Source organism: Coregonus lavaretus, assembly GCF_964263955.1.
Source record: "Coregonus lavaretus genome assembly, contig: HAP1_SCAFFOLD_5888, whole genome shotgun sequence".
Classification (NCBI taxonomy): Eukaryota; Metazoa; Chordata; class Actinopteri; order Salmoniformes; family Salmonidae; genus Coregonus; species Coregonus lavaretus.
The window spans coordinates 26,842-36,614 of NW_028156381.1; the positions used below are offsets into that span (position 1 = coordinate 26,842).

General features: G+C 45.1%; 1 pseudogene across 1 annotated transcript; it reads left to right on the forward strand.

The window, feature by feature from the left end:
* The first annotated feature begins 17 nt into the window (after window positions 1-17).
* Window positions 18-5,473, forward strand: LOC311126421 (proline dehydrogenase 1, mitochondrial-like; annotated as a pseudogene). Its single transcript has 8 exons — window positions 18-189; window positions 683-729; window positions 1,146-1,239; window positions 1,857-2,003; window positions 2,513-2,580; window positions 2,838-2,936; window positions 4,145-4,236; window positions 5,026-5,473. The product of its transcript is annotated as a proline dehydrogenase 1, mitochondrial-like (transcript).
* The last annotated feature ends 4,300 nt before the right edge of the window (window positions 5,474-9,773 follow it).

Consider the following 9,773-nt stretch of genomic DNA (forward strand, 5'->3'; position numbering starts at 1 on the left):
GGTTGCAATAGGGAGGGATGCTGGTGTGTTTGCTGCCCCCTGCAGGCCACAGAGAAAATAAGTACAAGGCTCACCGACAGTTCAGGGACAGCCGAGGGGGAGTGACCAGAGCCGGGACATATTTCTACGCAGACGAGGCTAAATGTGACCAACACATGGAGACCTTCCTCAAGTGTATCAAAGCATCTGGTATCTAGCATCTGGTACGCCTGCAGAAAGACACAATAGACACAATATAGAGAGAAAGGCTGGACGGTCGGGGGGTTAGAGAGTATTTTTATTTTTTTCCAACCAGAGGGCCTCTGTCTCTCTCCATTAGCCCCCACCAGAGGGCCTCTGTCTCTCCCCCCATTAGCCCCCACCAGAGGGCCTCTGACTCCCCCCATTAGCCCCCACCAGAGGGCCTCTGACTCCCCCCATTAGCCCCCACCAGAGGGCCTCTGACTCCCCCCATTAGCCCCCACCAGAGGGTCTCTGTCTCTCTCCAATAGCCCCCACCAGAGGGCAGCCTACACACACACTGGTAAAGATGTTCAGCAGGCAGGCAGGCAGACACTGGAAGACGTTTCTGATTGACAGTGAGGGCTTTGCATAGACTGATTTGTAGTATACAATACTGTATATATCACTTCATACTTTATATTTTCCTGGCTAAAGGCTGTCTCTCCCTGTGCCCCTCCAGAACCATTGACATGCTGGATTGGAACAGCCGTTGTCCCAAACTTAGAGGTAAGCAATGCAAGCCAATGGAAATACTGTAGGAGATAAGCATAGACAGACACAATATGGATTTGTATCATACTCAAGTGGTTCTGTAAACACTGCCAAACCCTGTTTGTTTCAATTGACTGTATGTTTCAATTGACTTGTTAAATTGTTTGTGCTATTAAATTGGTAAGATTGACACTTTCGAGTTGATCCCAGAATTGAGAAAATAATGGGTGCTTGAAAGGAGTTCCACCACTTGGAAAGTGTCTCAGTGGGCCTCAGATAAAGTCTTTCTTGGCCTCTCTGGCCGTGCAACACACTATCTCCAGTGCCAGACCTAGCAAGATTTAATGGGAGAGAAGGCCCTATCTCCTGTGTTTGCTGAGACAGTGTGATTCATTGTGCCACAGACAGGTAAACATATTGTGTTTGCTTAGACAGGTCAGCTGGAGCTGCTGCTCAGTAAGTTCACTGAGGAGGGGGGAGAAGCAGATAAACAGAATGCTGCAGAGGTTGGACAAGCTGTCCAAGGTAAACACGACAAAGCGCTATGTAAAGGTATTGGCCGAAATCTGTCTTGCCTGCTACTTACTAAAATTACATACTGTGTACTAATCATACTACATACTATTAAGAACGCACTGTAAAAACAAATGCAGTAAGCAGCGAATATCAACATACTGGGCTCATCCTATTGAGAATGCGTAATTTAATGCGCAATTGCGTTGATTCCCGCCATATGTTAACTTTGATTACCAGCTGTTGTCAAACAAACTATTCTCTTCCTCAATAGTTTGCAGCAAATTTTACTACATGAAAAGTCAAAATGAGTATGACATGCTGGCATTTAAAGCATACTACATTTTCAAAATGTAATATACAAAAACACGTTATATTTGCGCATACCCAAAATGCCTACTACGGACACGGCCATTATCTATGCTATGTAATGTAATGTTATGTAATGTTATCACACTACTGCTTTCTAAAAGTTATGTTTCCTTAGATTCTTGAGAAAAACATGTAGCTCATGTGTCTGTATTGAAGTAGAACTCATCTTTGTTGAATAGAACTTGGTTCCTCTGCGTTGCAGCATGCTGAGGAGCACATTGTCCGTCTGACTACAACCTGGTTCCTCTGCGTTGCAGCATGCTGAGGAGCACAGTGTCCGTCTGATGGTGGATGCAGAGCAGACCTACTTCCTGCCTGCCATCAGCACCCTGACTGTGGAGATGCAGAGGATCTACAACGGAGAGAAACCTCCCATCTTCAACACCTACCAGTGCTACCTCAAGGTTAGAGACCCCATAGTCACACGTTGCCTTCTTTCCAGTGATACCTCAAGGTTAGAGAACCCATAGTCACACGTTGCCTTCTTTCCAGTGATACCTCAAGGTTAGAGAACCAGCAGTCACGCGTTGCCTTCCTTCCAGTGATACCTCAAGGTTAGAGACCCCATAGTCACACGTTGCCTTCTTTCCAGTGATACCTCAAGGTTAGAGAACCAGCAGTCACGCGTTGCCTTCTTTCCAGTGATACCTCAAGGTTAGAGAACCAGCAGTCACGCGTTGCCTTCCTTCCAGTGATACCTCAAGGTTAGAGACCCCATAGTCACACGTTGCCTTCTTTCCAGTGATACCTCAAGGTTAGAGAACCAGCAGTCACGCGTTGCCTTCTTTCCAGTGATACCTCAAGGTTAGAGACCCTGTAGTCAAATGTTGCCATATTAGGCCTGTGATAACGTGACCATGGATGTTGAGTTGTCGAGATGGGAGGGCTTGTGCACGGAGCCTACATGTAGCAGGTGGAAGAAATTGGATATGAGGATCCCATTGACACTGACTATGAGACCACTAACATGATGTACCACAGGTAAAGGATGAATCAATTCATACTAACGGACACTGAATACTTAAAAACATACTTAATACATACTTATAGTTAAAAACAAATGTTTTTAAGAACCTGTAATAGTGCTGAATAACTAAACTTTAGCTCTGATCTGACCAAAGGTACTGCACTTACAGGAAGTAGGCTGACATTTCAGGAGCAGCTTGGTCACAGCTGTGTAACAACGTGTCAGGGACAGTACTATGGTTTGATTTACTGTCATGTCTGTGTACTATAAGGTGTCTAGACTACATCCTGGATGAGATTGGACTGAACAGAAACGCCAATGTCATGTTGGCTTCACACAACGAGGACACGGTGAAGCACACCATGAGGAGGCAAGTCTCCATAATCTAGTCTACTGCCAAGGCCTTGGCATAGATCACAGACACACTGAGGAGGATGGCTCCCTTCCCTGACTGCTCTGAGGAGGATGGCTCCCTTCCCTGACTGCTCTGAGGAGGATGGCTCCCTAACCTGACTGCTCTGAAGAGGATGGCTCCCTGCCCTGACTGCTCTGAGGAGGATGGCTCCCTACCCTGACTGCTCTGATGAGGATGGCTCCCTGCCCTGACTGCTCTGAGGAGGATGGCTCCCTGCCCTGACTGCTCTGAGGAGGATAGCTCCCTAACCTGACTGCTCTGAGGAGGATGGCTCCCTTCCCTGACTGCTCTGAGGAGGATGGCTCCCTACCCTGACTGCTCTGAGGAGGATGGCTCCCTAACCTGACTGCTCTGAGGAGGATGGCTCCCTAACCTGACTGCTCTGAGGAGGATGGCTCCCTAACCTGACTGCTCTGAGGAGGATGGCTCCCTGCCCTGACTGCTCTGAAGAGGATGGCTCCCTGCCCTGACTGCTCTGAGGAGGATGGCTCCCTACCCTGACTGCTCTGAGGAGGATGGCTCCCTACCCTGACTGCTCTGAGGAGGATAGCTCCCTACCCTGACTGCTCTGAGGAGGATGGCTCCCTACCCTGACTGCTCTGAGGAGGATAGCTCCCTAACCTGACTGCTCTGAGGAGGATGGCTCCCTACCCTGACTGCTCTGAGGAGGATAGCTCCCTACCCTGACTGCTCTGAGGAGGATGGCTCCCTACCCTGACTGCTCTGAGGAGGATAGCTCCCTAACCTGACTGCTCTGAGGAGGATGGCTCCCTAACCTGACTGCTCTGAGGAGGATAGCTCCCTAACCTGACTGCTCTGAGGAGGATGGCTCCCTAACCTGACTGCTCTGAGGAGGATAGCTCCCTACCCTGACTGCTCTGAGGAGGATGGCTCCCTACCCTGACTGCTCTGAGGAGGATGGCTCCCTACCCTGACTGCTCTGAGGAGGATGGCTCCCTACCCTGACTGCTCTGAGGAGGATGGCTCCCTAACCTGACTGCTCTGAGGAGGATGGCTCCCTACCCTGACTGCTCTGAGGAGGATAGCTCCCTAACCTGACTGCTCTTACTGCCCACTCACACATACCTGTACATGTACATTACATTTCTAGAAGTGCTTTTAAACTATATTTACTTTTGTTGTTTGTGTTCATTGACACGCAGGATGAATAAGTTGGGCCTGACTCCCACGGAGAACTTCACAGAGAACCTCGGAAAGCTACTGGCCATGTGTGACAAGATCCGTTTCCCATTGGGTGAGCCTGATTGATTGATCGATTGATTGATTGGTTGGTTAGCTTCCATTGGGTGAAAGTGAGAGACATAGACAACACCCATGCGGTTGAACCCTGATCCATCTGACCTGCACAGAGCCAGTTCAGAAGGGAAACCAGAGTGCCCCGCCTCAGGCTGACGCATCAGCTGAGATGGAACCAATTAGAGGCTAGTAACAATCACGCCTACCTTATTAGAGGCCTATTTAAGCTGACCGGGTCTACTCACTCAACCTGCTGCTGCTTGCTGCTGCTGCTACTATTCGCTGGCTTCTACCTCCCACCACCACCCCAGCCTCTGCCTGTTCGGTTCTGTGTTCCTGCCGGGGGGATTGGTATAGCTTACTGTGATCACTGCCTGTATATTGATGCTTTGCTTAGGCAGTGAGCTACACTGAAGAAGCAGAGCTTATATTGCCAAGACTTGTATTATTCATTGCTTAATAAATTGTTGAACATATTTCTACGTGGCGTTTTCTTTCGGAACAATAATACATCACAAAATGACAAACAGGGTCTCTTTTTGATTTTTAACAGCAGGAGCTATAGTTATTAACTGAAATGTGTTAGTCACATGCGATATCTCAATTGGCCCAAAGGGGGCACTGCATCATTCGTGGGGGACGACATGTTTACCGCTGCCTTCTTCTTTTTGTTCTAGCTAGTGAAATCCCTGCTACTACTGTATCGTATAGCTTTGTGTTACTCTAAAACCTGTCCCTGTGACCTTTGTGTCTGTTCACTAATATACTACCCCTCTCCTCCCTCCAGGCCAGGCAGGTTTCCCTGTGTATAAGTATGCTCCCTATGGGCCTGTGAACGAGGTGATCCCATAGCTGTCCCGTCGTGCCCAGGACAACAGGGGCTTCATGAAGGGTTCCCAGAGGGAGAGAGAGCTGCTGTGGAAGGAGCTGAAACGCAGGCTGGCCTCTGGACAGGTCTTCTACAGGCCTCAGCCTGACCCTGCACTATGAAATCACAGCTAGCTAGCTGTCTCTCGCTCCGTCTCTGTCTGTGCCACTTACTCTCTTTTTAGTGATCTCTCTTTCTGTCTCTCTCGCTCTCATTTCACCCCTCTCTCTTTCTCTGTTTATCTCTCCCTCTTCCCCTTAGCTATCTTTCCCCCTCCCTCTTTCCCTCTCTCCCTCTCTCTTAATTTCCTCTCTGTAAGCGTTCCTCTTTTTGTCCTCTCAGCATCCTCAGAGCCCTGCATACATCATACAGGCATCTTTACTACTCCAAAAGGACTCCCTAAAATGTCCGGCTGGCCCAGTCCGCCTGCCGCTCACTACTTTTTTATCACTCTATTTATCCTGGAGAAGGACAGCAATAATAAAAAGATAACATGCTTGATTTAAATGGCAGTAAAGTATCCATCAATATTCATTTTTCTGTATAATGCTTCTTGATTCAAGGCCACATAAAACCCCTTAGGAGTATTTCTGTAGATTTCCTACATGATGTTTCACAAGTATTGTAGTATCTTATAGTGTTCTTTATGCTATTCATAAATCTAGAGTAAGAATGTATACTTGTCTAGCCCCTTGTGCCTCTATAGTACTGCATTAAATATTACACTCAAAGATAGTTTAAAAGAGAATAAACTTTATTGTAGTTTAGTTTAAATCGATAGGAGAATTCATTGTACATTCCTGAAGGCTCTGGAAGGTTTGTTCTCCAGTAGCCTAGTTTGCTTGTGTTGATGTCCGGAATGGCATTACTTTAAACTATTCAGGACTTCAAATCATTGTAACTCAGTGTTCTATTAATTTGTCCATTTGGCATCTAAATTAATATGACATTTTAAATATGTTTGATAAAGCACTGCAACCTTGTAAATATGAAAAACAGTTTATTTTGTTTATTCAGCATGTTTCATCAAGTAAGTTTATGATCAAAATAGCTGACAAGAAGAATGTAAAGAGAAATCCACAAGGCCTCAAACTCTCAAGACATCAACAATTATTTTTAAAGTTAAAGAAAATTGAGTGTTATCGTTCTCTTTTGTTGGCCGAGCTTTTGAGATAGACTCCCAGTATGGGTCATTGCAATGGTAATTGTAGGTTAGAGCCTGTTTCATTACTGACAGTCCATTAATATCTCATTCAGAAACTAATCAGGCTTCCCAATAATGATCACCCTGCGACTCTGTGACAGCAACCATCCTTCTGCAAATGATTATTAAATTGCCCATGATATTGTGCTCTCACACTGAATAGGGGAGGGAGAGGACGCATTAATCATTGGAAGCAAATTGGTCAGAAGAACAGAAACGAGAAAAATGCACTGTGTCTAATGTAAGTTCCTGCTGTGCTTTGTTCATAGAGTTTGTCAACCATTTTATCCATCCAATACACTATTTGAATCAAGTGTTCTTTTTGACTTTCAGGACATGTTCTTTTTCTTCTTCTAATTAGAACAGCTCCAGAGCCACTGTCAGAACATTTTTCCTAATGTACTTTATGAATGTTGACGTTTCTTATGCAAGAGGTTGACTGCGCAGCGTCGTCTCATGAGATCCCCTGTGGCGGTGGAACGGTTCAGCCTCAGACTGTTTGTTTGTTTTGCTTGCCTTATGTTTGTGGTTAGGATTTAATGGATTATCAGACGGCAGTTTGGGCATTTTCTTTCATCTCAGCAACTGAGGGGGATGTTTTAGTGAACTATGTGCTAAACAAGGTTAAATCACGGATGTCTCTGTTGCTAGGCAAGAACTAAGAATGGTTCCTTTCACTGGGCTTGTGTATGTGTAAAATGGGCATCTGCCCTGTCATTGGGTGAAATTCTACAGTAGTCTTATGTTATCTGTGACTGTAACCAGACTATGACCCTGTGGCTCCCCTTAGGCATATCCCTGGAACGAGCCAGGGTTGAACAGAGTTCAGGCTAAACCTTTGTCTCTCCTTGGCTATCTTCTTAAATTGATTACAGCATGATGAGGTGGGGTTTGTGTATGTTTGAAAGATTAAGTGTGAACCTGTCATGTCGAACAATCAATCTTCAGGTCAAGCTCGGGTGAGCCGGGGTTGAACAGAGTTTAAACTAAACATGAGTGTTTTTGCAAGATAAGGGATTGATTGGTTGTATTACTATTTATTCTGAACTGAATAAAAGTTAAATTTAGCCTCCATCATAGACGAAGGGAGTGAGAGAGCGGGAAACTGAAGATAATGGCAGGAGAACCCAAGAGGGAGGGGCTTTGAGCTAGGAGGGATGTGAATGGGACTATATAGACTGGGAGCAGAGAGAGAGAAGGGAGGCTACTCTGCAGACCAGCCCGGCTTTGTTGAATTGTAATAAAGTCAATCTTGATTCTACAAAAACTCTTATTTTCTACATCACAACATTACATGAACTCACACACACACACGCACGCACGCACGCACGCACGCACACACACACACACACACACACACACACACACACACACACACACACACACACACACACACACACACACACACACACACACACACACCACATACACATCATAGAATGATTGGTAACTCAAAAAGAACATGTAGTGTAGTTGGGAAAAGGTTAGGCTGTGGGGATTATATGTTTATGATGTGTCATGTTGGTATTTAAATTTCAGTGATAGTTTACAGAGAGGCTTATTATCAATTCAATGCTTGTAGCCTACCGTACAAACCAAGGGTAGGAAACCAAAATTATTTTCCAATCGTTTCGTTCTGAACAGAACCAGTTTCCTTTTTCGTTTTGTTCCACTGTTCCGACCAAAGTTCTGAACCAGTTAGAACCCCAAAAAAGTAACCGTTTATATCGTTACTTTCACTTCCTTTTTTTTAACCTGTGAAATCAACAGTTTTTTTTACATTTAGCTCATTCAATTACTTCACCAATCAGTGCGGATAGAGCAGGCAAGCTAGTTGTTTACATGCGTGATGGACAGACAAGTGTAGTCTACAGGGTAAGATGTAACTGAAATGTTGCAGGTGGGGAGAGAGCTAGAGAGGGTTGAGGAGGAGGCTTGACACGCTGGGCATCTTGTTATGCCATGCATTATCTGAATTAGGTCCACAGAATTATACCTAGGAGGAGCAGCTTCTATGAAGGAACTTTGAATGTCCTTTGAGCTAGCTAGCTACATGTAACAAGGTAGCGTAAACACACACAGGCAAAGATTTTCAGCTTGCAGGCAGACACTGGAATAAGTTTCTGAGTGACAGAGTGAGGTCTTTGCATATAGGCACTTTGTTGCGTTTTGTTGTGGGACTAGAAAAAAGGTGCCTGGAACGTAAACTAACGATATTAACTGGTTCCATACTTTTAAAATAACGGGTCTGTCCTGGAACAGTATGGATCACTAAAGCTAAAGCATAGGTCCTCAGAGAGAAGAAGAGGGAGAGACAGAGAGAGAGAGAGAGAGAGAGAGAGAGAGAGAGAGAGAGAGAGAGAGAGAGAGAGAGAGAGAGAGAGAGAGAGAGAGAGAGAGAGAGAGAGAGCGAGAGAGAGAGAGAGAGAGAGAGAGAGAGAGAGAGAGAGAGAGAGAGAGGAGAGAGAGAGAGAGAGAGAGAGAGAGAGAGAGAGAGAGCGAGAGAGAGGAGAGAGAGAGAGAGAGAGAGAGAGAGAGAGAGAGGAGAGAGAGAGAGAGAGAGAGAGAGAGAGAGAGTGAGAGGATGGAGAGAGAAAGAGGGGGAGAAAGTGAGAGGAGAAAGAAAGAAAGAATGAAAGAAAGAAAGGGAGAGAGAGAGAGTCTGGCTGCACAGCAGAAAAACATCATGGCGCTGCTGTTGCTCTCAGCCATTTTACTGTGGAAGATGAGTCATTCTGACTGTCATATACTACAGATCCTGTGTGTATGTGCGTGTGTGTGTGTGCGTGTGCGTGTGTGTGTGTGTGTGTGTCAAACCCTCTCTCAGGCCCCTGGGACTTACACTCTTAGAAAAAAGGGTTCCAAAAGGGTCCTTTGTCTGTCCCCATTGGAGAACCATTTTTGGTTCCCAGTGGTGGACACTTGTTTTAATTTTTTGTTTTAACCCTATCCCAAACCTTAACCCTTACCTTAACCATTTGGAATGAGTGCCTACATCTAATGTTTTAACCCTACCCCAAACCTTAACCCTTACCTTAACCATTTTACCCCTACCTACATGTACAAATTATCTTAACTAACCTGTACCCCGCACATTGACTCGGTACCGGTACCCCCTGTATATAGCCTCATTATCGCTATTGTTATTTTATCGTGTTACTTTTAATTTTATTTTCTACTTTAGTTTATTTAGTAAATATTTTCTTAACTTTTTCTTGAACAGCATTGTTGGTTAAGGGCTGTAAGTAAGCATTTCACGGTAAGGTCTACACACCTGTTGTATTCGGCGCATGTGACATAAAATTTAATTTAATTTCATTTGATTTGATTTGGAATGAGTGCCTAAACTTAATGTTTTAACCCTATCCCAAACCTTAACTCTTAACCTTCTAATTTTGATGTTTGGAGCAACTTCGAAATTTGACGTTTAGATAAACATGGATAAACATCTAGTTCACCAACA